Source organism: Grammomys surdaster, unplaced genomic scaffold (assembly GCF_004785775.1).
Source record: "Grammomys surdaster isolate TR1022 unplaced genomic scaffold, NIH_TR_1.0 126178, whole genome shotgun sequence".
Lineage (NCBI taxonomy): Eukaryota > Metazoa > Chordata > Mammalia > Rodentia > Muridae > Grammomys > Grammomys surdaster.
Window position 1 is genome coordinate 4,066,854 of NW_021620984.1, and position 9,361 is coordinate 4,076,214.

Sequence of the window (9,361 nt, forward strand, 5' to 3'; positions counted from 1 at the left end):
TTATGCACAAGGACAATTTAAGTGTGTGCGTGAGTGTGCATGTGTGTGCATGTGTGTGTGTATGTGCCCACGCTCTCGCATGTATGTGTTCTTTGCTCAAGATGTAGCTACAAACAAAGAAACAAACAAACAAAAAACCACGAAGTCTTACTTAGATTACAAGGAGCATTACTGCAGCCATGAAAAAATGATTGGTGTCCTCTAAATATATTCCACAATGAGCTGGGTATGCTTTTTTATTTTTATTTATTTATTTAATTATTTATTTATTGCTTTCTTTTAAGGATCTTCACGTTCCTTTTCTATCCTAGAGTGTATGCAGATTAATCAAATCACAGACCAATTAGTTGTCTGCCTTCACTAATGATTTTAATTTAGACACCAAAATGAAACCTAACTATAAAGTGTATTCACCCTCTCAAGTTATTTCTTCTTCATTTCAAGTCGATGGTACACTTAGAAAAGGATCAGACACCTACCATTAATGGCAAGTCCCACTTTTCTAAACATTTTCTAATCCTTTTTGTTCACTGTTATTCATACAGGAACCATTCAATGTAGAGAAAAACTCCTTGGAAGAAATTGTCAGGTTTTTGTGTCAGCACGTGCATGCATGGACACCCCCTACACACACACATACACACACACACACACACACACACACACACACACACACACACACACAAAGTGAGATTCTTGAACCAGACGCATGGAAACCAGATATTACCTGGTATCATTTTTGCAATAATTTTAATAAAAGAATTGATCAAAGGAATCAGATCAGGTTTGTCCTGCATTATTTCTTAGGCTCTCCCACATAGGACAAAATGAAGCAGAATGATTAAGTACAAGTTCAAGATACACACTCTATTCATACCCTCTTCTATCGTGCATAGAAAATGAAGAGGCCCTTGGGCCTGTGAAAGCTCAGTGCCCCAGTGTAAGGGCGGCAGTGAGGTGAGGCAGGAGTAGGTGGGTGGGTGTGGGGGCACCCACATAGAAGCAGGGGGAGAGGGGATAGGATGGAGGTTTTTCGAGGGAAAATCAAAAAAGGGGATAACATTAGAAATGCAAATAAATAAAATATCCAATAAAAATAAATAATTACAGACCAACAGGGCTGCTAAAGGGGAGGGGAGAGGGAGAAAGAGTGCTAAGTAGGAATCTCAGAGTTCTAAGTTGAAGATGAAATTCCATTGTTACCTGTATCTTAATATTTCATTTCTTTCTTACTGTTTAAGATATTTAACCAGTACATCTTATTGTTTGCTGACAATGATCACACACAGGCTAACTATTAGATTCTTCCCGTGTAGGGTTGGAAATGCCCCAGGATTTTCTGCTGGGCCAGCTATCTTTTCACATTAAACAATGTAAATCTTCATCTTTCCAAAATATTTCTATGCAATGTGTCTTGTGGCATGTATATGTCTGTATTAAAATAAAACTCTTGGATTTATATAAATAGTTGGATTATAATTCTGAGACACAAAAAGTCTCCATCTGATGAAGACTTAAAACCTGTAAGAAAAGAGCTTTCACTCAGATATAAAATAACAAGGAAGGATAGCTTTTATTGTAAATTATGTTAACTACTCAAAATTTTTTGCAAATCTAAACAAGTGAAAAGTCAATATTATTTAAAGAATGCTTTATATAATATCAATAATTTATCTATTTTGCAAGACAGGTTTTGGGTTTTAGTTTTCATATTTACAGACTAGATTTTACTAATCAATAATCTCAAATTCAAAAACTTACAGTAAATTTTGTCTCTGTACTGTTGCTGTAACAATAATAGAATTTGATATATTTTTTCAAAACTGATGACTATAAAAAAGAACCTACATTCAAATATAAGTTTCTGACATGCCACTACATAAATACAACTAAATATAAAATCTACTTTCTCATGTCCAAAAGAAATTTGTCAGAGTGGGCTTTGATGCCGAATAAAAAAAATACTCCCGTTAAATTTGTAATTATTAATAAATATTTACAAGTTTAATATTCTCTAAACAGAATATCAATCATATATGGATTTAAAAGATCAAACCTGAGACTCATGTAAAAATATTTCACATCTGCTTGCAGCAATTAATACCACCAATTCATTGCATATCGACTGAAAATGCAATGTTGGGAACTTTGTTCTTACTCATAAACATCAATTAAAATATCCGGGCTGAGTGCCCAAGGTTCTAATCAAACAAACAAAACTGAGCAAAATAATTTCTAAAATGAAAGCTAACAACACTGGTGTACCTGAAGATGCATTAAGCTATCTGACAAGGTCTTTGTCAGCTTTGAAAAATTTAAAAACATTTTAAGATAATTGTAAATGAGTACTGTCTGGAGTTCACTCAACTTCTTCTCCTCCTCAAACTACTAATTTGTTCCCCACTTCGTATCTTATTTATGGCCTCTGCTTCATTAAATATTGTTGTTATATATTTACACACACACACATACATAATGCATATAGTAATATATAAGAATATATTGGTAGATAAGGGAAATAGGGATACACAGAGGTATAAATAGACCTACAATGCCCATTTAGTGTTGCATCATGTGTATATCATGTGATTGGAACTGACGCCTTGGGATTTAGATAACCTTTAAGTAAGGTATCCTTGATATGCACTGATTCTCCGTCTCACATCATTCACTGATTGTGTAATACCTCTTCATCTGAGTGTGAAATTTAATAATTTGTGAAAAAAATTCTTCCTCCTTTTAGTCATATCAATTTACATGTGATCATTAAGAGGAAGGTATTGTTTATACAGCCAGAATGTTACTTGAGTATAGCATTCCTGTTGTGTCTAGAAGAAAATACTTTGTAGCTAGTGTCTTGATTGACTGACTCTAAGAATCTTTCTATTGCCTCTTCTGTGATGGTTCATCACCCTGAGGTCATAAGAGTTAGTTGGAGCTAGATATCTCAATGTCCTTTATTCTCCACAGTTTGACCAGTCGAGAACTTTGTAGTAGCTTCCATCCACTTGGGTACTGGGGTAAGCATCTTTGATGAGGGGTGAAAGCTACACTTAACTGTGGGTAAGTAGATAAATATTTAGAATACAGATAGAAATTATATGTAATTTGTGAAACGGAAGAGGTATGATACCTTCTAAGGACTATGCTTCTTCAGCACAGGCAATTGGTTAGATTTGCAGTACCTTATTAAATGATAATGTCTCATGGAACAGAAATATGATCAGCTTGGTGATGACAGTGACATTTAATAATTGTATTGAAGAGTATTGTCATAGTTTTAAATATCCTTCAAATCAGTGGTTCTCAGTCTCATCCAGATTTCGGAGTTCAAATCATAACTCTGTTATGATCATGCCTTTGCTCTTGCTTTCATGTATCTTAATATTTATGTTTATTTTACTTATTTTTCTACTGTTTCTGTAAGTTTTTAAACATCTGATGTTCAGCAGTCCTTTTTTCTCCTTTCAATGGTATAGAGTGCAAATAACAGTGACAAATGAATCAAAATTTTTCTATGCTTTTGAAATGCAGATTAAAAAGCACAGTGTTTGCTCCATATCCATCTGTTTCGGCATTAATGATTATGATAGATATTAAATATTCAGACTCATATTGACAGGTTTACCATTGGATGTCTTGTATGGTAGCATTCACTGGCAGTTTTGAGGGAGGCTTCAGAGAGCTGAAGCAGAATTGCATGGATAACAAGCTAGGCTATAAGTAGTTCTTTATAGCTTGATATACAGGGAAAACCCATTAGAACTAAATTTATTACAGTGTCCTCAAACTCATAAGCACTAGGACAAGGACAAAATATTTTCTTCCAACAAAAATATTAAATTATATAAACACATTCAAAATTGCCTCATGTCGTCAGGTTGAGTAGTCACTATAGTACTTACATCAGGTGTAATTGCTGTATACTTATGCTTCCATAAGGCTAATAAGGGTTAAGTTACTTTGCTAATTTTCATAATGATTATTTGTCATTTTCCTGATTTAAAACATAGATTTAGGAAGTCTAAGGCTAGAACAAATTTGTAATAGCTGGATTGAGGAAGACGGATGAAGGTTAAATCCTACTTTTGAATTTTAAATTAAATGACTATTTGTTATGTTTCCTGGGATACAGAGAAGTACCTATGAACCCCAGGTATATGAAACATTCACTCTACCTTGGTTAACAAATAGTGTTTTGCAGTGGTTTACAGAAACAAGATGAATTCTTACTTGCAGGAGTATAGGAGACTCTGGAAACTGCATCACAAAACGTATCTACCCTGGCATGGGTGACGTCTCCCAAAGGTGATAAAACAAAGTACATCACTAGTCGTATACTCCACCAAAGGATTTCATGTCCACAAGCAATTATTTTTACTTCTCGTATAATTACAGTGATGAGCCTGATGATTCTCATGCTTGACAATGTTTGTGAATAAGGTAGCTCTCCCTCCAGGGAGATTATTCTATTGCAGAGGGTCCAACTACATGAATATAACTTTAACAAAGGTAATTTATATTTCTTATATTGGCTTTCTATAAGATGAGAATAATATACTCAAACTCTTGGTTAAGATACTACATTATAAACTGTATACTTTAACCACCTCTAGACAAATGCTTACATGAATTCACTCAAGCAAGGGTTGAGTTTATTTAAAACATTGTTCGAAACTGAACTGGTTTCAGTAGTCCAGGATGAAAGATACTATATATAAAATACTCTGTTACTTCATAAAATACCATTAAATCCTATGTTTAGGTAGGAGCTATCTTGATATTGTGAGTAATATAAGCCCTCTCAGATTTGAGCTTTCTGCAAGTAGAATTACCAAAATAGTTCTTTGGAGAGCAACTAGGGCTGATCCACAGCCCCCAAAGCAGTGTGTTTACCTTGGTTATTCTTTTACAATGCGAGTGGGCTGATGGTAATTGCAATTATTTGATCTGAACTGCATAATGAAATGAAAGCATGCACCACTTGTGATGTTACAGCTAAAATTGTGTGGCCTTTTTCCCGTGTAACAGTTTATGACTTAATTTTAGTAGAATATTAGAACCCCATTGTGCTACTGCAATAAAAGCTCTATTCTACTGTCCATATTTTGAAAAGTATGATACTATGCAAAAGTGACTGTATAAAAACAATTATCAGTTAAATGGACAATTCTGTTATTTCAAAATTATATAAGATTATAGGATAAGATAATTATTCTACTCTTTAGCTAAATTGAGAAATAAGTGGGTGTTTATTAGTTGTTAAATGTAGGGTACTTAAATTTTTATATCATACATCAAATAGTAAAACTTATAATATTACGGATTATGAGCCAATATATTTTTATTTAGTTGCATTTATTTTAATTGTAATACAAAACAATTAACTGAACATTTGAATGTACCATATATTACTCATGCATTAAGTCTAGTTTAAAATTTTGTTTGGTAGAACTCTCTGTCTAAATATTAATCAGTTCATGCTAGTTATAAATATCACATATCAATTTTGCAATGTTGTTGGAGTGGTGTTAGACAGTAATAACTTGTCAAGATCCATAATAAATAGCATCTGCTAATGTTTTCAATTTCTTACTGTTTTCTGCTTGTAGTCCTTATTATAAAATCTTCATTTAAGTTTTCATGCATTTTAAACATGTGGCAAAATTATAAGATTCTGTAGGTTGTTCCCTGCAGCATTTAATCTTTGAAACCTACTCAGTTCTTAGACCTTCAAGGTTTAGTATGAAAAAGTTAATATTTAAAAGCAAATTACTTGTGAAATTTAATCCTGCATTGAAATCAATAACTGTGAAGTATGAAATAAATTATTAATATTATAATTTGTATGTGTGCATCTCTGGGTATGAATGTGCATGCATGTTGTAAATATATGTGTATAAATATATCCAATTTAATAAATAATCACTCCAGTATAAATCTTGTCAGATCTTTAATCACTTTCTGTAAAACTTTTTCTGGATATTTTCCAGTGTCAATCATATGACTAATCTGAGTATCTAAATTTGTTCACACATAAGCTACAACAGAGTGGTTGGTCTCTAATACTGGATCGTACCATACAGAAAAGTAAAATGTGTGTGTGTGTGTGTGTGTGTGTGTGTGTGTGTGTGTGTGATCATAGAACTACCTGTGGGGTATATATATATATATATATATATATATATATATATATATATATATATAATGAATGTATATATGCACAATGATACCCCAGCACATTAAGATCAACCAGAAATATTTCCAAAATTAGACCATAAGAGAAAATTATTTAAACAGTAGGAGAATTATAATGAGCTATTTCTTTGTTCTGAAATTTCACATGGAAATCCTTTGAGACATGCTATAGTCATTTCAGAAAAGATAATTGGGGGAAAAAAAGGCAGACATGAAAACAGACAGACAGGTGGATGGACAAATGGGTGGGTGGAGTGAGAGAAAGAAGGAAGGAAAGGAGGAAGGAAGGTAGTAAGGAAGGAAGCATGGAAGTAAAGGAGAAAAGAGAGAGAAAGAGAGGAAGGCAGGAGGAGAATAAAATAAAATCACATTATTTAATAGTAGATGTTCTTCTGCCCTAAGTTTTAGCAGCACAATAAGCCCTAGCACTGACTCCAAACCAGGTAAAACTCAGTTGAGTCCTCATAAATTGCAGTGATAAGTCTGATGAATGAGAACAAATAGTATCATTACTGCTGCTTTCCCATCTGTACCAAAAACTGCCTGCCACACTTTCACCCGTTCATCCACACACTGAACAATGAAAGGGAAAAATAAGTAGTTTAATATTGTTACGTAATGATAAAAAGATCAGTTTCCTAAAATGTAGGAGTCAGTCTAGTCGAATAATGAAAAACAAATTAAGATGGCACAAGAATACAGTTGAGAAAGCAAGTGAGCTCATCTTATAAAGATTTTGTTTTGTTTTGGTTTGATTTTTTTGTTTCATTTTGGCTTGATTTTTATTTCCATGTTAGTTTCTAAAGCTAGGAGGCTGGCAATAGCCTGTGCATAACCATGAGGTTTAAAGTAACGCTTTGCCATTTTTATAAGGCTCAATAATATATGTCTGGTCTGACAGAGGCCAGTGTAGCAGAACGCAGCCACGGGGTAGGGGAGACATGAACACTTTTAGACTATTTCTACAGTGAATATAGATGAAAAAATATTTGTAGTGTGGAAACCATCGAGGACAGCGGTAATAAAAAAGCCATCAATATCAGGGTGGGGACTTTGAATAGAAGTGAGCCAGGCAAGACATCTAAGGGAAAAATCTGGGTCAGCTCTAATCAAAATCTTTAGAATCCAAAGTTGGCAGTGCACATATTAGCAGGTTTTATAAATGTGCATTTGGAGTTTTAATTACTTTAAAAAAAAACAGGCTTACTTTTTAATATGTGGATCAATTCAGATGCTATTGTACGTGTGCCCAAAGTGACTACTTTATTATTTCATTTCATTTTATTGCATTTTGTGTCAAAGGAAAACATAGTAATTGATTTCTTGAAGCTGAATATTCTCCCGGATAAAATATGTAGAGAAGAAATAAAAAAATGAAAAGACAGAAAATGTGGCTCTTTATCTTTCTGTAGACTTCCAAAGTATTTTTTGAACAATAAAACCTGCTATAAGACAGCAAGCTGACAAACAGTGCCACATGCCATTTTCTGGAGCTCAGTTGTCAATTTCATTTTGATTATAAGAGTAAACAACCAAACCTGCTCAATTGTTGTTTAGCAGATTCTAAGTCGCGCGGTTTCCCAACATCATGCAAATGAATCAGCACACATCACTGTATTAAAATTTAAATGTAAGAAAAGGGGAAAATGTTGGAAGTGTTTTAACATATTGAAATCCAACAGGGAGAAAAATAAGACTGTTTAATTATTATAAAGATATCTACAATGGTCACGTGTCTTTTCCTGGAATGTAGTGACTTATTATTACCCTGACAGTGAACACACAGATGTCTTCCATCAGTTCTTAGCTTCATTATTATATAGCCATAGTGGATATTATCTGCTACAATTTGATACTTCATTGCCATCTGGTTGTATTTTGGTATAGGTTAACCACTGTGTTGGTTGGGTTTTTGTTGTTGGTTTAATTTGTTTTGTATTGTATTTGGGGAGAGAGGGGGCTATAGCCCTCTGAGAAGAAGGAACTCTGTGGAGAAAATGGACATCAGATGGCCTGTGAGTAGGTCTATGGGGCATTTTCTTGACTGATAACAGATGTGGGATAGCCAAATACATCGGAGAGTGCCATAGTGCCATCCTTGGGCAGGTGGCCCTGGATGTCTTAGTCACTATTCTATTGCTGTAAACAGATATTATGACCATAGCAACTCTTATAAAAGAAAGCACTTAAGTGGGGCTTCTATACAGTTTCAGAGGTTTAGTCCATTATCTCCAAGGTAGAAAGCTTGTTGGAATGCTGGCAGACATTGTGCTGGAGAATAGTTGAGAGTTCTGCATCTGGATATTCAGGCATCAGGAAGAAAGAGACTCTCTGCTTGGAATGGGCTTTTTCAAACCTTGAAACCCATCCCAGGTGACCTAAAGGCCGCATCTACTCCAACAAGGCTATACTTCTTATTTCCCCCGATGAATCACTACAACCTAATGACCAAGAATTCAAACATGAGTCAATGGGGATAATCAGATTGAAACCACCACATTCTACTGTCTGGCTATCTTCAGACTGTAGCCAAATCATAATGTGAAATGCATTTTCTCTCACTTCAAAAGTCTCCATAATCTATTATAGTCTCAACACTATTTTAAAGTGTGAGGTCTCTTCTGATACACATGGCAATCTCTTAACTGTAATCCCATGTAGAATCAAAATTCAAAGACAGGTCACACACATCTAACCTATAGTGGCATAGTATACACGTTACCACTCCAGAAGGGAGGAAAGGTAAAGGAGTGAGGCTAGACTTAAGCAAGACCTAAAGCAACAGGACAAACTCTGTACTCTGTATCGTCATGTCTGACATCAATGGGCTCTTCATGGCTCCAACTCCTTCCAGATTTGTTCACTGAGACATAATATTCTGTTTATTTTGGCTGATTCCATATCTAGTCTGTTGCTTTTCTAAGCAAATATTCTAAGATACTGGCCTCTTCAACTTTTTGGGGGTCTACAAGACAATACAGACTTCACCTACACAGCTTCATTTATAAGTCTCTTTGAGCCTCTGTGCAGGGACACACTAGAAACATGCCTGGCCTCAGCAGATTTCCTTAGCTATAGTGGCTGATTTCATAACCCCCCCCCCCTTTTTCTATTCTTGCCCCTAAAACAATGCATTAAAATGGAAAGGGACACTGAACCACAT